Source organism: Coregonus lavaretus (genome assembly GCF_964263955.1).
Source record: "Coregonus lavaretus genome assembly, chromosome: 34".
Taxonomy (NCBI): domain Eukaryota; kingdom Metazoa; phylum Chordata; class Actinopteri; order Salmoniformes; family Salmonidae; genus Coregonus; species Coregonus lavaretus.
The window spans coordinates 10,617,078-10,628,202 of NC_140021.1; positions in this window are offsets into that span (position 1 = coordinate 10,617,078).

An 11,125-nucleotide genomic window follows, 5' to 3' on the forward strand; every position below is an offset into this window, starting at 1 on the left:
CACATTTATTTAGTGCTTATGAAAGCATTATGAAGGATTTATGTAGCCTTTATAAACTGAACGTAATTTAAAGCGGGACCCTGGATGGAAACCTTACAATGTCTACAAGGAGAGAGCCTTACCATACCATAGCTTTTGAACTGCTTTGAGGGAATTTGTTGGTTTCAAATAAAACAAATGTTTGTCACATGTGCCGAATACAACATGCTTACTCATGCTTGCTCATGTTTTGGGTTAAAAGTATGCAATACAAAATAACAACTTTTGCACTTGTGTGAAATGTACATCTTGCCGACACCTTAGACGTAGAACGGTACGAAAAACAAAAGTACAATTATGACCTGAGATTGTGTCCGTGTTTGTGTTTATTTGACCTAAGACATTTTCTGTGTTTTCTCATTCTTTTCCACTCTATGAAGTGATGTGTTATCCCATCGTCTGTTTACCTCTCTCCTGCCCCATCACTTCTGCTCACTGAGATAGTGAAGACAGACAGAAATATTCATTTCCACTAACCCACTGTGTTCAATGGGAGACTGCAACAAAACACACACACAAGTACGCATGCATCCTATACAAACACAAACACACACACGCAAGCACACACACAGTCAATCTCAGTCATTCATTCAGTCGACTTGTGCTTTCAGACCAGAATATGAACAAAACATCTCCCTCCACAAAGCAGACATGGTCTGATTGGTACGCGACAGCACCTTAGACAAGACATCTCATTTCAGGCACCACTGACACAAACACAATGCATTTCCAATTGGTGTTTCAATGCAAATTAAGCTTTGTGAATGTATGGCGTCAGATGGAGAGATTGAGGATTGGATGTGACTAGGTATGGCAGTAGGCTGCAAACCTGTGCATCAGCATGTCTTAATCCCTCAGAGGCCTAATCTGGGATTACCAACGCAGATTAAACCCTGTGATCACGCTGCGTGCACTCCACCAATCACTGACACCAGGCCTAGTGAAGCTGGAGCTATAAAATGCAGTGTAGCGTTCTGATTGGAGGAGGTGCCGGTTTACCTGTATGGAATGTGGAAGGACTTGCCAAGGCGATCTGGTTGGCTCGCAGTGATTGGTTGTGACAGAGCTCAGGATGCCTGATTGTCTTCAGACCTGCATTAGGCCACACCTTCAGGTGGCACTTATACAATGTAAAGATTACAGACATACAGGCACAACACAGGTACACACCAGACCAAACTGCACAGATTTAACCCTCAAAGTCAATTAACCATATGTTGAAGAGTTTCAAAGTGGGCAACGTTGAATAATAGCTATTTTGATGGAACATTTATTGATTTTGTGTATTCTATCAATAAAATAGTAGAGGTTATTTTACTGTAGGTTCTCAGTGATCCCTGTTAGGGGTGTGGGTTGTTTTGAACAAAACACACACACACACACAGGGAGAGGCACACCCTGGTCAATCTCATCACCCTGCTCAGCAGCACATAATCCCAGGGGTCAAAGGTCAGCCTCACGTTGCTTCCCTAGCTGAAAGGGCAGATGGGACACACACACACAGAGTCAACCCCATGCTGCCTGGCTGGTTGAAAGGGCAGATGGGTTCTCTCTGTGTCATAATGTGAGCTGGCCTCAGCCTGTCTATGCAGAGGGAGGACACATTGTCATTTTGAGAGAGAGAGAGAGGAGAGAGAGAGAGAGAGAGAGAGAGAGGAGAGAGAGAGAGAGAGAGAGAGAGAGAGAGAGAGAGAGAGAGAGAGAGAGAGAGAGAGAGAGAGAGAGAGAGAGAGAGAGAGAGAGAGAGAGAGAGAGGAGAGAGTGAAACTAAATACTTGACACATTGGAAAGAATTAACAAAAAACTGAGCAAACTATAATGCTATTTGGCCCTAAACAGAGAGTAGACAGTGGCAGAATACCTGACCACTGTGACTGACCCAAACTTAAGGAAAGCTTTGACTATGTACAGACTCAGTGAGCATAGCCTTGCTATTGAGAAAGGCCACCGTAGGCAGACCTGGCTCTCAAGAGAAGACAGGCTATGTGCACACTACCCACAAAATGAGGTGGAAACTGAGCTGCACTTCCTAACCTCCTGCCAAACGTATGACCATATTAGAGACACATATTTCCCTCAGATTACAGAGATCCACAATGAATTCGAAAACAAACCCAATTTTGATAAACTCCCTTATCTACTGGGTGAAAAACCACAGTGTGTGCCATCACAGCAGAAATATTTGTGACCTGTTGCCACAAGAAAAGGGCAACCAGTGAAATTGAGGGAGAGAGAGAGAGAGAGAGAGAGAGAGAGAGAGAGAGAGAGAGAGAGAGAGAGGAGAGAGAGAGAGAGAGAGAGAGAGAGAGAAGAGAGAAAAGAGAGAAAAAGAAAAGAGAGAGAGAGGGGGGGGGGGAGAGTGAGAGAGGGAGAGCACAAGAGGAGATACAGAGAAAATGCGTTAGAAAGAGGTTAAAATACATCTTTAAATTGTATCAGAATCTTTTAATTTGTGCTGTAAATGCTGCAATATCTGTTAAATTCAATAAAAAGTACACACACACACACACCATACACACACATACACACACACACCATACCACACACACCACCACACACACTCCTTGGAAGCACACAAAATAATGAATTCGGTGCAGTGAATGTTTTTAACCTTGTAATTATTTTAGACAGAACCTGATTTCACAGAAAAAACATTCAAATGAATTTACTACAATTGTCCAGGTGCTGACATGTCACTGCATCCTCGTTCAGTTGTTCTGATAGGTAGATTATTTGTTTGGATGTTTTTGGTAATCTGCTTCCATTGCATTTCCACTGCAAATGTGGAATTAAAATACTGCAATTTTAAGGAGTTTAATACATGTATAATCTGCTTTTCTGGATTACAGGCTCCCACATTAGAACAAATAGGGAAGGTACAAAGAGCAGAGACAGCATGGTCGGGTGGTTTAAATGTATCCAATGTTATCCCCACTGCATCAGACTGCTGTTCTACGAGCTTCTGGTACTTTCTGGGTTCTTATTTGGGAGACAGAATGGCACTACAGGGTCTTTAAAATAAATACTACACTGCTGTTATTTCAGTGAGAGTGTATTAGCAAAAACGCTAGTCCCACTATTCCTCTGGTATTGCACAGTAAGAGGAAAAATGCTCAATAAATAATCATTATTATAGCAGATTCTGTACATTTATCCATAGATGAAACATTTTGAAGCAGCTTTAAATCTCAGCTGCAAACACAAACTCACACCCACATTATACATTATACAGGGTGCAAATATTATATTGTATATTCAGCTCACCGTGTTGACGTAGAGGTGTATGTTATTTATTTCTAAATTATGTCACAGGTCAACTGTCTTGCTGCTTAAGTGAGCAGGTGAAAGCCGAGTGTGTGTATATGCTTGTATGAATGTGTGTGTGTGTATGTGTGTGTGTGTGTGTATATGCATGCATGCATATATGTGTGTCTTGGTGAAGGATCTGCTCTGAGAGAGGTTGGACAGGGTGACGGCCATCGGTTAGGTCTGTCAGACCAGGGACTCGCCTAGCTGTCAGTCCCAGGATAAAGGAGAGAAAATTGAATAGATTTCATCCCTGGACCCTGCAGGTCAGCAGTGACAGGGCTGGTCTTCAGCGCTCCCTCTCTCTCAATCTTTCCTTCTTCTTCTTCTTCTTCTTCTTCTTCTTCTTCTTCTTCTTCTTCTTCTTCTTCTTCTTCTTCTTCTTCTTCTTCTTCTTCTTTTTCTTCTTCTTCTTCTTTCTCTTCTTCTTCTTCTCTCACTGTGCTGCTCCTTTCTTACTCTCCTGTTCTCTCATTCCCATCCAGTGTGATTTTCTTTGGTTGTGATTTTTTTAGTTTTATATCCACTGAATATATGTTGTTCCATCAGACACAATTGCTGAGTATTTGCTTGGTATTGTATTACAATATAGTACGTAATGCATTTGATGTACTATGATATGGAGAGGCCTACTGCATTTCAACATAATTCAATGGTTGACTATTGCGGTTCAAGTTCACGTATTTATGTTAAAGGTCATGTTTTATGTATTTACCTTAACTAACTAAAGGTCAACTAGCAGGGAATGGGAGTGACAGAAAGCCATGCATTTTAATGCCGCCCCAGAACAATAGCCACACGTCCAATATAATGGAACAGTTCTGAAATCAGTCAATTTGAGATAGAGTGACCAGCTGGACCCCCTCCTCTCTGACCCAGGGTCATCAACTGCTTCACCCCTAATTTTCATCCCCCTCTTACGCTCATGAAAATGCGTGCAGTAGGAAATGGAGGAGGCTTGCTTTGTCATACAGATATAAAGCTGAAGTCGGAAGTTTACATACACATAGGTTGGAGTCATTAAAACTCGTTTTTCAACCACTCCACAAATTTCTTGTTAACAAACTATAGTTTTGGCAAGTCGGTTAGGACATCTACTTTGTGCATGACAATTGTTTACAGACAGATTATTTCACTTATAATTCACTGTATCACAATTCCAGTGGGTCAGATGTTTACATACACTAAGTTGACTGTCCCTTTCAACAGCTTGGAAAATTCCAGAAAATTGTCATGGATTTAGAAGCTTCTGATTGGCTAATTGACATCATTTGAGTCAATTGGAGGTGTACCTGTGGATGTATTTCAAGGCCTACCTTCAAATAATATAAATAATAATAATATGCCATTTAGCAGACGCTTTTATCCAAAGCGACTTACAGTCATGTGCGCATACATTTTTACGTATGGGTGGTCCCGGGGATCGAACCCACTACCCTGGCGTTACAAGCGCCATGCTCTACCAATTGAGCTACAGAGGACCAACTCAGCGCCTCTTTGCTTGACATCATGGAAAAATCAAAAGAAATCAGCCAAGACCTCAGAAAAAAAATCTGGTTCATCCTTGGGAGCAATTTCCAAACGCCTGAAGGTACCACGTTCATCTGTACAAAAAATAGTACGCAAGTATAAACACCATGGGACCACGCAGCCGTCATACCGCTCAGGAAGGAGACGCATTCTGTCTCCTAGAGATTAACGTACTTTGGTGCGAAAAGTGCAAATCAATCCCAGAACAACAGCAAAGGACCCTGTGAAGATGCTGGAGGAAACAGGTACAAAAGTATCTATATCCACAGTAAAACGAGTCCTATATCGACATAACCTGAAAGGCCGCTCAGCAAGGAAGAAGCCACTGCTCCAAAACCGCCATAAAAAAGCCAGACTACGGTTTGCAACTGCACATGGGAACAAAGATCGTACTTTTTGGAGAAATGTCCATTGGTCTGATGAAACAAAAATAGAACTGTTTGGCCATAATGACCATCTTTATGTTTGGAGGAAAATGGGGGTGGCTTGCAAGCCGAAGAACACCATCCCAACTGTGAAGCACAGGGGTGGCAGCATCATGCTGTGGGGGTGCTTTGCTGCAGGAGGGACTGGTGCACTTCACAAAATAGATGGCATCATGAGGAAGGTAAATTGTGGATATATTGAAGCAACATCTCAAGACGTCAGGAAGTTAAAGCTTGGTCGCAAATGGGTCTTCCAAATGGACAATGACCCCAAGCATACTTCCAAAGTTGTGGCAAAATGGCTTAAAGACAACATAGTCAAGGTATTGGAGTGGCCATCACAAAGCCCTGACCTCAATCCTATAGAAAATGTGTGGGCAGAACTGAAAAAGCGTGTGCGAGCAAGGAGGCCTACAAACCTGACTCAGTTACACCAGCTCTGTCAAGAGGAATGGTCCAAAATTCACCCAACTTATTGTGGGAAGCTTATGGAAGGCTACCCGAAACGTTTGACCCAAGTTAAACAATTTAAAGGCAATGCTACCAAATACTAATTGAGTGTATGTAAACTTCTGACCCACTGGGAATGTGATGAAAGAAATAAAAGCTGAAATAAATCATTCTCTCTACTATTATTCTGACATTTCACATTCTTCAAATAAAGTGGTGATCCTAACTGAGTTTAAATGTATTTGGCTAAGGTGTATGTAAACTTCTGACTTCAACTGTATGTGGAGGTCTGATAGGGCACATTATCAAATCACTTTGGGGCAATCCTTCATCACCTCTTGCCGTGTGGCCGTGTGGCCGTGTGGATGATATGTTTGTGATGGTAAGTGGGCCTTCAGCAGATGTTCAAAGCTGTGATTGGATTGGAACATTAGGACTGGACATTGACCATACAGACACATGCCCAACCTTAACCCTGCCTAACATTAACCCTGCCCAACCTTAACCCTGCCTAACATTAACCCTGCCCAACCTTAACCCTGCCTAACCTTAACCCTGCCTAACATTAACCCTGCCTAACCTTAACCCTGCCTAACATTAACCCTGCCCAACCTTAACCCTGCCTAACCTTAACCCTGCCTAACATTAACCCTGCCTAACCTTAACCCTGCCCAACCTTAACCCTGCCTAACCTTAACCCTGCCTAACCTTAACCCTGCCTAACATGAACCCTGCCCAACCTTAACCCTGCCTAACATTAACCCTGCCCAACCTTAACCCTGCCTAACATTAACCCTGCCTAACCTTAACCCTGCCTAACATTAACCCTGCCTAACCTTAACCCTGCCTAACATTAACCCTGCCCAACCTTAACCCTGCCTAACATTAACCCTGCCCAACCTTAATCCTGCCTAACATTAACCCTGCCTAACCTTAACCCTGCCTAACATTAACCGTGCCCAACCTTAACCCTGCCTAACATTAACCCTGCCCAACCTTAACCCTGCATAACATTAACCCTGCCCAACCTTAACCCTGCCTAACATTAACCCTGCCTAACCTTAACCCTGCCTAACATTAACCCTGCCTAACATTAAACCTGCCTAACATTAACCCTGCCTAACCGTAACCCTGCCTAACATTAACCCTGCCTAACATTAACCCTGCCTAACCTTAACCCTGCCTAACATTAACCCTGCCTAACATTAACCCTGCCTAACCTTAACCCTGCCCAACATTAACCCTGCCTAACATTAACCCTGCCTAACATTAACCCTGCCTAACATTAACCCTGCCTAACCTTAAACCTGCCTAACATTAACCTTTATGGCATAAGGTCAAAGATAGTTTTTTTCCCTTCCTTTTTTTAAAATAAAAATGTTCAGAATACAGTTTTCAGTTTGAGTGAGCAAGGAAAATAACAATGTTTCTGTCCTTTGAATAGACCCGTCCCAACTGAACTCATCCCTGTTCTGTTCAGGGTTATAGTATTGCTGCAACTGAATGGAGCTGTAACTTAACGTCAGTGCATCAACCTTAATGTCCCCCTATCCCTCTGAAAGATTCTGGGCTTAGTGACCGTGTCTAAAGAACCAGGCCTCCTCGTCCTATTTGGTGTGGTTATGAATCGACGCCATTTCCCCGAGCTCTGAACACTGATGGTATAAAGTCCCATCGTTAAACAGAACAGAAAGCTAGTGTACAGACACACGCACACACATAAACACACATCCCTGTCCACATGCTGCCTGCTCTCTGCATCCCCTGCCCTCTCTCTCTGTACTTAATGACAGTATAAGCCATTACAGTGAGAAGGGACTGTCATGGGGGACAGAGAGAGTAGGCCTTGAAGGTTTGAGCCCTGGGCCGGCCTGTCAGCTGGGTGAATGCTTGACTGTCTGCAGTGTGATACTTAGAGAGTCCACAGCATGGAATTCAACCACCCAGCCCTCCATTTAGTCTCCCATTAGAGACTCCTTCTGACAGGTGTGTGTGTGTGTGTGTGTGTGTGTGTATGTGCGTGTACACTTTCTCTCCACTGATAGTTTCTTTGTTTGTTTTCATATCTCAGAGAATTTATCCACTAAATGGTCTCTGTTACAAACCCTGTGGCTTTAAAAGTATAGGGTGGATGGAAAAGAGACCCGTAACATAATTCATGCAAATTAGAATCGTGACATGGAAACAGTGAGAACAAAAAATACACCGACAACCATAAGCTACCGTCAAACATAAAATGTTTATTTTGAACACACGGTAAAGGTTTGGGAAAAAGGGCTGAGCAGGACCCAAGGAATGAAACAATGTAAAAAAATAAATAAACTGATCTTGCCTGCCTCAAGAACCGCTAAGCTACTGCTAACCATACAAAAATTACAGTGGGTGGTCCGCTCAGGTCTAACTAGTGTTTTTAGACAATGTTCTTCCTACGGGTAATGTATGCCCAAGGGCAACTTGCTAAATCCCCCTTTCCCAGAAACACACAACATAGTACCATACAGAGTAACCAGCAAATGAGTGAGTACACAAAAAACAGGACACCACAGTATCCATACTCACATACAAAAATAGTCTCTCCCAACAAACACAACTGACTGGCTTTTAAAACAATGGGAGGTGTGAGTGAAAAACCAGAAACAGGTGGTGCAATACAGAGGAATGTCCACTGATTGGTCCACCTCAGCAATCAGCAGACAAACGGATGTCGGACAGGTGGGACACCCCAACGACCACCAATCAGGAACATAAAGGACACCTGTGATTAGGGCAGAAGGAGAGCAAAAACACAAAAACACACACAGGATACCTGTATCCGTAACACTCCCACCCTTAAAAGAGCAAACCACAATGGTTTGCGACACACGTACTATCACAACACCCAAAATTCAAAGATCAACAGCATGCTGACGGGATAACAAAAAAACCTAGATATCTAAACCCGAGACAAAGCATCTGCCAACACATTATCCCACCCCTTTTTTGTGGCGGATCTCCAAATTATAATTTTGCACTACAAGTGCCCAACGCATAAAGCGTTGGTTCTGGTTGTACATACGGTGGAGAAAAACTAAGGGGTTATGGTCAGTATACACTATCACTGGTAATGCACTGGAACCAACATAAACTTCAAAGTACTGCAGAGCTAACAACAAAGCTAGAGCTTCTTGTTCAATGGTGGAATAGTTTGTCTGACATTTGTTAAATTTCCGCGAAAAATAACAGACAGGATGGTCCACTCCACTCTGGTCCGGCTGCAGTAGAACAGCACCAGCACCTCTGGCACTTGCATCTACCTCCAGTTTAAACGGCCATTCAAAATCTGGCACAGCAAGAACAAGGGTACTACATAAGAGTGATTTAGCAGTGTTGAAAGCAGTATGACAATCTGCAGACCATACACATTTTCTCGCCGGACTGAGCAAATCCGTTAATGGAGCAACTACCGCAGAGACATTTTTACAGAAACTACGGTAGTAGCCAACCATCCCTAAAAAGCGGCGTAGCTCTCTTCTGGTGGTAGGTGTGGGAAACAAACATCAACTTTTAGAAGGCCAGTGAAGGAGCCTCTTTAACCCAGTAAGTCATGCTACAGTATAACAACCTCCGTGTTTGATTCTAATAGAATCTACAATATAAATGGATTTCTCTCTATATTGGATTCACAGCACATCTTTTCAATCTGGTGTCCCGTCTGTAAACTCTGTGTGTGTATTCCCTGAACATCTTCACACGATTGTCAGAGCATTTGTTTGTTCATGCTCCCTACGGCGAGTGAGAAATTATGTAGAAGCAGAGAGAAGCAAGACCAACATCCATGGATATCACTGCTTCCTGCCATTCCTAGTCTTATATTTCCAGGGTTAAAAATCAATAGGAGATTTGCTGCATGAGCACGCACCTGTCGAACTCAGCGACACCAAGCGACACCAAGCCCTGAACCGAGGCGCTTTTCTCCCTTCCAACAGTTTCCACTTTAGTCCATTGTGGTTCTCAATGCAAAATATTTTATACTTTCTATTTTGCTCTAAATCCTGCATTTGGAGCCAGGGCCTACGGGGCTAAGTAAATGTGATGTATCACCACAGAGTGTGTCTGGGCTGGCCTCTCAGGAGTGGTTTGGTAACACTGAGACACAAAGGTCTGTGGAGCCATCATTCAGCCTGATCTACTATTGTTCACTTCACAGGTTAGGAGTCAGGGCTTCACTATACACTGTATTACACCTTACAGAAACACAGGCCTTTCCTGTGCCATTAACTACAGTTTGGGGCAGAAATGAAGATGTATACAGTTACAGTATATAGGTTCTGAAGAGGACTTTGTGGGACATCCATAAAAGCAGTTCCACTGCTTTGTCCAGCTCAATTGCCCTGTGCCGATAAATAAAGCTTTACTGAACTGAATTGAGCTGAATCAAATCATAAAACCATAGAAGTTCATTTAACTTGTATTTACTGCACCATTTGTCCACTATAACAGCCAGAGAGCAGCCAGGCTGTGTCTAAAACGGCTCAGCTCGTCTCACTTCCCAAATCACCCTGTTCTCCCTAACACTGAGGGGGAGAATGCACGTGCCACGCCAGCCAGCCAAAAACTCAGCCACTCCTGTGAAGGAGAATTAATCTGCTCCAAACAACCTTTATTTCACACTGACTTGTCAGGCCGGACTAAAAGCAATTTGTTTATGGCCCACTTCTCCGGCTCGTGCCAGTGCAGGACTCAGAGAAAGAGAGTGAGAGAGAGAGAGAGAGAGAGAGAGAGAGAGGGGAGAGAGGGAGAGAGAGAGAGAGAGAGAGAGAGAGAGAGAGAGAGAGAGAGAGAGAGAGAGAGAGGGACCAGTGTGGCATGTTGTTTCAAAAAAAGAAGAGAAGAGAGGGGGAGAGAAAACAGAGCTTTAATCTGATTAGGTTTGGCTAAAATCCAAACCGGGCTGAAGTGCAGTGCTTGTGGTTTCTGAAGGGCTTATGCTAAGTCTGTACCATGGAAATAATCTACTTTTAAAGCCCAGGAAACAAATCAACTATGCTAAGGACATAAGTCGCTGTCATTATGGAGTGATTAGGATAAACATTTCTATACACAGCGCAAGCCAACCCGACTGGCATAAGGGGGCAGTGTGTGTGTGTGTGTGTGTGTGTGTGTGTGTGTGTGTGTGTGTGTGTGGTGTGTGTGTGTGTGTGTTTGTGTGTACATATACACGCTGTATTGCAGGATGACTGCATTATTAATCACAGCCTGGGAGAAGAGTCACTGCAGTACCCCCTTTCTCTGTATTTTACTCTCTCTCTCTCTCTCTCTCTCTCTCTCTCTCTCTCTCTCTCTCTCCTCTCTCTCTCTCTCTCTCCATCTCTCTCTCTGTCTCTCTCTCTCTCTCT